Source organism: Ostrinia furnacalis, unplaced genomic scaffold, assembly GCF_004193835.3.
Source record: "Ostrinia furnacalis isolate ACB-3 unplaced genomic scaffold, ASM419383v2 OfSCF0688, whole genome shotgun sequence".
Taxonomy (NCBI): Eukaryota; Metazoa; Arthropoda; class Insecta; order Lepidoptera; family Crambidae; genus Ostrinia; species Ostrinia furnacalis.
Window position 1 is genome coordinate 216393 of NW_021130927.1, and position 9112 is coordinate 225504.

Below are 9112 nucleotides of genomic sequence, written 5' to 3' on the forward strand. Positions count from 1 at the left end.
GTCCCAACCTCAGTATGTGGCACACAATTAAAGCTGAGTTGCACCACCTAACTATAACCGTGACTCTAGCAATAACGGGCGTTTTTTGTATAGAGTTTGACAGATTTTTGACGTTTATTAAAGTAAAATAAGATGGTGCAACCCAGCCACAATGGGCCACTCTCATCCTTATTTAACCCGTTAGCAACTCAATTTCTCAGCACACCTATACCTCGGTCATTCTCCGGATCTGGATTATTTTGTTGATTACCCCGACCTTTTTTATTTTTGAATTTAGAGTAAGTTTAGGTAAAACATTTCAAAATAGACATTATTACGAGCATATTTTTTATATTGGCCCATCTGTAGCAAGCAGGAATAAAAAGTTATGCGACATCAAAATTTTCATGGTCGGGGTAATCAAAGTTGGGAGTCAGAGTAATCAAAAATAAAACAAAATATTTTATTTTCTAAGGTTTTTTTTAAGTTATGGTAAAATAAATGTCATTATAACTAGCCATTTGTTATTTTGATGTGTAAACGACAATANCACACCTACAACCTTCCGTAACAAGATACCTATTCACCGCCCTTTTACTGGCTACAAGAATGTATTCCTGAACAAACAGCGCTTTCTAGTGCAGTGCCAATATCGTGGCTCGCTGTTGAGCACCCTGTGTTGGCTCAAAATGAACTGGTAACTAGATGTAGGAGAGTTTCAGAGACAATTTTCAACCGTTTATGACGAAATTGTCTACTAGCTACTCGTAATATAAAAGCGCCAATAGCCGATTTTTTTTTTTTTTTTCAGTATAATGTAGCAGAAACTGGGTAATTATTTTAAGTCAGATGATAAATAAAATACCTATCATGGATTTTCAAAGATGATGATGATTAATGATACCAGAATTGACCCAGAATTAATAAATTACTAGCTTTTGCCCGCGGTTTCACCCACGTAAAATTTAGTTTGTCACAAATCGTCATAAATTATTATGTTATTCTGGGTTATAATAAATAATAAGTACTGTAATGTTACATCAAAATTCGTTCAGTAGTTTTTGCGTGAAAGAGTAATAAACATATTGACATCCAGACATCCATATAAACTTTCGCATTTATAATAATTAGTAGGATAGTAGGGTTCTTGGTAAGAGTTTTGTTCCAAATCTCTACAAAAGTATTTTATTATTATTAAACAAAGCACATACCATGACTAGCATCCTTTCAAAAATGCATTTGGACATCTAATGCATTTTTAAAATAGGTTCATCTAGCAGAACTTTGCAGTAAACTAAAATCTATATAAATAACAATGAATTGATGTTCGTTAGTCTGATTAAAACTCGAGAACGGCTGAGCCGATAGAGCTGATTTTGGTTTTAAAATGTTTGTCGTAGTCCAGGGTAGGTCTAAACGGTGAGCAAATACGCGCGCGATATTGTTTTTCTGTGACAGACAAAATTCCACGCGGGCGAAGCCGCGGGCGGAAAGCTAGTTATAAATAATAACAACATCGTCTCTTCAAAGCAACTCCTAGTTTCAATATCAATAGCCTATTATTGGAGCACTTTGTATGGAATACATCGGCACTATTGGCAGAGGCACCATGTAACTCGATAGCGCACCTTTAGAGCGCACTGCAACGAATTTAAGGCTACCTGTACGGCTAGCACGTAAAACTTTCGACTTCGAGCCGTTTGCGTATTCGAATCGCCATCAAAAGATTTAGTACGAAAACTGCAACAGCGCGCAGCGCTCTTGTGAACGTGTCGTTAAGTGAACTTAGTATGAGAGACTGAGTATCAAATTTTGTCGTATACGCAAACGATTCGAACTCGAAAGTTTATCATGCTAGCCGTACTGTTTACCAGGCTACATAAGAGATGCGAGTGGTAGAGCAGAGCAAGGGTACAGTTAACGTCAAATACTCCGTTACACTAAAAATGGCCAAAAAAAGTCGTCAACACAACCTTATTCCAATTGCAACAAAGACGTGTTGAGAACTTATTAAAAGAATTGCATAAAATCTCCGCTCCGCTTCAGTGGAAAAGGTATTGTGTGCGAGCTAGTTTCACACAAAAGCGAGTAGCGGAGCGGGGAAGTGGTGCGGAGAAAAGGAGAGCGGCCTCATCGAATGCTCGTGGTAATCGACAAAAACGCTTCACATACCTTCTTTCTCCGCTACGCTAGGACAGCTACAGTCCGCTTCTCCGCTCCGCATAACTCCCTCGCCTCTCTCCGCTCCAGCGCACATGCAGCCTAAAGCTCGCTCTCAAAATTCAAAGCGTTATGAGCGTGCATGAAATTCTTCGCCTAAGTTTGTTAAAGCTCACATTTGGCTTATGAACTTTTGTAATTTATGCTGCTGAAACATGCAGCTATTAGTTTTGGTTATTAACGGGATTGCAATCAGGATGCAAGTATGTTTGTAGAGCCCTAACTTCTGAAATTGTTAATGCAGTTTTTGAAACATCGCATCCATATCTCGGATAATTATCCTTTTGTCTTGTATTCTCCCAATAAAATAATGATAAATCATGATTTCTTTGCATTTGAAAAAGGATATCCCAATAACTACTCAACTTTGACTGTTTAGGTTTTATTAATGTTAGGCTGAGTTGCACCATCTCACTTTGACTTTGACAATCGTCAAAAACCTGTCAAACTCCATACAAAAAGCACCAGTTATAGTTATTGTTACAGTTATAAGGTGGTACAACTCAGCCTTATAGTCATACATCCTGCCTGCTTATACCAGGAGTTCAAAGTGCTTATAAAAACAAGCATACGAGTATAAGAAAGAAAGAAAAATTAATATAGGCAAATATTAAGCGTTACAATAAATAAAATTAAATCGCTTTCACCTTCAGCCTTGATCATCACTTACCATCAGAGAGATGCATGTCAAGAGCTTCTCCGTTGTGGCCAAAAATGAAAAGAAAATAAACCTTCTAATAACTTAATATTCTACCCAACTTAGATGCTCTTTAGAAACTCTTGAATGAAAATGAATCGTTCTATCCAACCTAATAGAAATCAACCTTCTTTTTTCCACTCCTGTACCAATAAGCAAGTAAACAGCTCGTTTTCCAAGCAATCTCGCAGAATGGAATGAAAACACGGGCTTCCAACGCTGATGCACCATTATCTTTCAATCTACAACAAGTAGGTGCACGTCGTGTTATCGTTGTGAGAACGTTTCTATCTCGCTGTGAGAACGTTCTCTGGTGCTTAGAACTCAATCATGGAATAACCCGCTGTGTTGTCTTGATCAAAGTCGTATATCGATGTAGTGTATTAAAGGACTGATCGTAAAAACTAACAGCTTTTAGTTGTTAAGATTTACACAGAATCAATCAAGTCTTCTTCCATTACACCAGTGTTTTATATCGCTATAGAATTACATACAATTGGCTCTAGTGCATAATGTTGGGCTCATCATAATAAAGCGTATAAATTCAAATGTAATTTTACAATTTTAGAACTTGGATTTTCGGACTAGAAATTAATAGTTTATTGTATCTCCTAAATAAATAAATAACTCCAGCCTTATTTCATGGCTATCATATAAATAGTTGTTTTTATAAATAGTACCTACCACGCAAAAAAAAACCTTAAAATTGCAGAATTTATGACACACCAAAATTACGTAGACGAAACTACGGAAGAAGCAAAAGCAACAAACGTCAATTTATTTTGCAAACGAAAGTTATCTGAGATTGAAAAAACCCTTGAAACTTCCAATAAGAGTCCCTTCGCGGAACAACTTCTCCATAATACATAAGTTAAGTGCAAGTTCTTCCCTACATATCTTTTATTTATACTTTTTTCCAAACAACTTAGAAGGAAAGAAAAACAAAAGTTTTAAACAAACTATTTAAATTCTCCTACATGTAACCTTCCGAGAAATTTCTCTGGAATATTCCAAATCTGTTTAATAACTTGGAAATAATGTGAGAACGGTCCCAAAACAAATTCATTTTACTGGAATGTTGCAATAAATTACAATTACCTGTCCGCGTTTTATTTATTCATTGTTCACTCGAAAATGTTTCAAGAAAATTGTATTTTAAACTTATTTTATGACTACTTTTTGCCCGCGACTTCGCCCGCCTTTGATCCTTTGTACCCCTTTCGTATACAGTAAAAAGAAGAAAGAGCATAATAAAGAGGAAAGATTTGATTGTTTGTTTGTATTGAATAGGCTCCAAAACTACTGGACGATTTAGAAAAATTCTTTCAACATTGAAATCCTAACTAAATTCTCACGAACAATTCGAACATAGGCTATAAAGTTTTTAATAACTTTTTATGTGCGGTACGAAGTTCGCCGGTTCAGCTAGTCTAAATATAATATAACTCAAAGGTGACTGACTGACTGACATAGTGATCTATCAACGCACAGCCCTAACCACTGGACGAATCGGGCTGAAATTTGGCATGCAGGTAGATGTTATAACGTAGGCATCCGCTAAGAAAGGATTTTACGAAACTCTATCCCTAAGGGGGTAAAACGGGATCCACGCGTACGAAGTCGCGGGCGGCTGCTAGTCTTTCATAAACTAGGTACAGCACATTTTCATAAAATATTTACTACTTCAACTACAAAAGGTTTCTTTTAGGACATAAGATAAGGAGTAAGACGCAATAACGTACAAACAGAAAGACAGTCACTTTAGAATTACAATAAATAGAAAATGTCATAAGAAAACTCTCAATGAATCAATGTCCCATCTGTCAATTGGATTCAAACCAAATTCATTGAATGATCTAATTTCAGTAACCACTAAAACACTTTTTGGTATACGTTTTGAATCATTAATCAAATTCTGATGTAATCTACAAGCTTAATATAGATTTGGAACATAATTATCGTTGTTATTACGATAAAAGATAAGTTAACATTATGTTATGAAGTAGTTTAAGAGCTATAGACTGATAATGTTTAAGTGGTCTGGTGATAAAGTAAAATAAAGGGTGTAACATTTTTGTATATATTACTTAAACAAAGATCATCGTAAATTAAAACTGTGAACCTACTCACTGTTAATAAAAAATAGAAAGACATGGTTCTGAACGCGACATTCTTAAATGAGTAACATTATGTACTCACGGCTTGACGTTTCGGCTGCTATCCTGCAGCCGCGGTCACAAGCTGGAGGCTCGCGAAGAACCATGTCTTTCTATTTTAGTTTAAATGGAACGCGAAAGTTTAAAATCACTGTTTTAATTTGTTAGTTGATGTACTCGTAACGTTTGTAACGTAAGGCTAAATCTCTATAGCTTTTCTATTTTTTATATTCCTTTATATTTTTTTTATAAAACAGATCATATCAATTGTTGCAAGACCACTTCTACCACAACTTACTTACCAATATTTAGTCGCACAATGGCCCAATCATGAGGCTAAGTGCGGTATTCGATTTCCCTAAAAAAATAACCAATATTGAATTTGATTTTAAGTTAAATATTGTCCAATATGGTGTACCTATATTGCGTGCGTAATCTAATACAGAAATACAAAAAAAAAAATTTTTTGTTCTGTTTAGTGTTATGTAATATCTGAGGCCACATGCACACAAAAATAACAATTATTATTTAATTAGTTACTTACTTAAAATAGTATGAACAATGACATTTTCATTACAAATTCATCATTTTACAGGCGTCAAACAGATTTTAATAAAAAAGTTCTCAATTTGAGTTCATCCGAAAGTTTAGTAAGCAAACTGAAGTATAGTTTAGTTTTAGTCACAACCTCTATATTAAATCCCAACTTTGCACTTCGTGGCAGCAACAGTACACTCATTAAATAGTACAGAATGCAAACGTTACTGGTAATTTGTGAAATCAGTCATTTGAAATGATTCATTCGATTTGAACGTTCGATCATTTGTAAATTCGATGTTTTGAGTATTCGATGAAACGTGTTCGACATTTTGATTTTCGATCATTTGTTATTCGATGTGGCGGATCCTAACCCCCCTTAGGGGTAGGTAAGTTTTTGAGCTCTATAGGTGTTTTTGATATCGTGCGGATTTCATCACGGAATGTCAATGAAAGTGTCCTTTTCATACAAGTAAATATGCGTGAAATACGCACGCTGGGCGATTCCGCGCCAGGGATGAAATCCGCACGATATTAATACAACCCTTATCGCAGAAAAAAATCATAATCGACCACCTACAGCCTTGGCAATATTTTACCCAGTCAATACACAAAACGCCCGTTTTTCTAAACTAGCCACTACACAAACTAGACACAACTGACCCGTGGCAGTAACCCGGCATATGATTATTCGGTAAATGAGGTCCAACAGGAACATCGTTTCCTCTTTCATGTTTGTTTGTTTACTCTATGGCTAGAGGTAGTGATGGGAATAACTATTTAAAATATCGATACTTTTGTTACAAGTTTTGTTACAGCATAAAAATATGGTAACGTTCTGATACTATTTTTAGCACGCTTACGTTTGAGTGCACGTTTAAACAATCACCATAACGTTTCATTAAAATTTTAAAGGCTCCTTTAGTAACGTAAAGTGTCATTAGTTTTCATGATCAAAAAGTTGTCTTGTTTTGAAAAGATAAAGTGTTTACTCTGCAGTGACAACTAAGTTAATCGAAGAACTGGAGAAAAGCTTAACTTATTCAGGACAATAAATAAAATTAACAAGAAGTAGGTAAATAAGAACTTAAAGTTTAGAACTTTTACGGCTAAGTGAAAACAAGCGACAAATTTTAATTAATGCCTTGAAAAGTACCATAAAAATACGTGTACCTACTTTAAACAAACATTATTACGTCCTTAATTACTTACTTATTTACTTTTATCGATAATTAGGCTCTACGCACCTTTACCCCACACTACCCGGCTTCATGGCCCCACTTTAAGTGGGTTAGTGTGTGTTTAACTGGCTTTAGTTAGGTACAAATGTTAATTGAACCTTCGAACAAAGGGTGGACCGATGGATCTATTAACACGTTGAGTGCGAAACCAGGTCTATAGACCTGGTGTACGTCTCGCTTACCGTGCGGCTAAGAAAATTATAATCTTCCTTGTCGTGCGAAAGGCATAACTTCAATTGGGTCCGGTGTAGGAAAGTGATGAACATATATCTATGATGTATTCTTAAAATAGAATCCAATGATGTACCTACCTTAATACCAGGTTTTTAGACCTGGTACCGCACGGAAGTAATAAAATGTCTTCACAATGCGAAACCAGGTCGAAGCACCTTGTACCCTGCGCACCTGGTACCGCACCTCACGCTAGCTTCGTGCAGCCAGTGTTGCCTCGCATTTGTAAGAAACGCACATGTCGACATGGCGTCAAGAGAAACGAACAAAATCAAAACTGCAAATTGATTATAATTTAATTTGCTACACGATTTATTGCTACACGATTTATTGCTAATTTAAATAATGTTTTTCGTGACAAACATTTGAAGTTGTAACTAAATGTTATTAAATAATATGTTTTCTTTAAATATAGCTTATTTAATTATTTATGCACGTATGTCTTATTTGTAAAATATTTAGACTAAATTATTAAAACATCTTTGTTTGTTACTTTTTTAAATTTTTATTAAAACTTAATTTGAACTATCGATATTTGTATTTCACATCCCTAGAATACCCACCAGACTTCCCTACTTCAGTGCGGCACAGGGTGCATAAGCCTTGTATTTTGAATATAGCTATAATTTTTATACTAAACAAGTTATTCACGAACGCCTTCAGGTGTATGTCAATTAATGCATTATTATTAATATTCAAAGAAATAATACACAATATCTATTAACATGAAGCCAAAAATAAAATTAATATATCTTAAATATTACAAGGTCTTTAAGCCTTGTGCCGCCACAATGTAAGTTTTAATACCAGGTTTATTGACCTTGTACCGAAGGAATGGAAAGTATTAGAAAGTTACTGCCGCAGCAAAGGTGTTAATTTAGGCCCGAGTCGTGTAAAATACACCTTCTAACTTGATTTGCTCAATATAAATAAATTAAACTGGAAATTATTGACTTCCCTATTGTTTTAACACAAAGGGGCCCGCAGGGATCATACTTAAATATTAATACGTACACTATTTTATTACGGCCCTTAAATTATTCTCTAATGAATGAAGCATTATAATTAGTCAAAATAACTCAAATTAAGCAAAAATTACACACTAATTTCAGGCTTATTTCATGGCTTACTTATGTATACAGGTCACAAATATTAGCTTTCCCGATCATGGTAAAGCAGCTTTATTAAGTCATATTATCTAACACTTATGGCATCTTTATAGGTCTAACACTAGGTTTTTGTGACAGCAGTTGCCACAATTAGCTTAATAAAAGAAGAAATAGGTAGGGTAAACCGTATAGCTATTGCCCACTTAAAGATTTCAAACACATTGAGATGAAAAATTAGAGAATGTATTTTAATTNTTACCTGTTTGAGTAACATTTTCACCCGTCTTGACAAAATCCGCCATAACTGTTTTTTTTTAGTGTTTCCTATTGTAAATTTTAAATCTACTGTACATTGATCACGGAGCCATCTACTTAGTAAATTCAAATCTAACTAGAGTGATTCAAAGTCAACACCTGACAATATTATTCTTAAAGCGGGCAATCACTACCAGTGGGCAATCACTCTCTGGTTTACCCTACTTAATGATGATTCTCAAGACACAATTTAGCTATTTTGATGACGTAAACATACATTCAATAAACGGCATAGTTATTTACTCTATTTATAGAGCTTTTACATAAAGAAACCGCAATAAACACCCTGTATAACCGTACAATGAAACCTAAATCAATTTCCTGCGAACAACCTCCTCTGAATGCATTTTCTCATTCTATAAAAATAAGCTTGAATGAAACGTTAAGTTATTGTTCGAAGAACATTGACTTAAGTTCGATAATTTTAATTTTCCAGCGGGTGACCACGACTTGGAATTGTATTGGAATTTCAATCTTCATTATACGCTAATGTTATTATGTTGAAAGTTGAAATTTATTACAGGGTTTTAGTACAGGGTTTTATGCTACGCCTGCTAGCGGTTGCTTTGCTTTTTGCCAACTATTTTCTCTAACAATATTGCCAGCTTTTCGCTCGGAATAATAGAG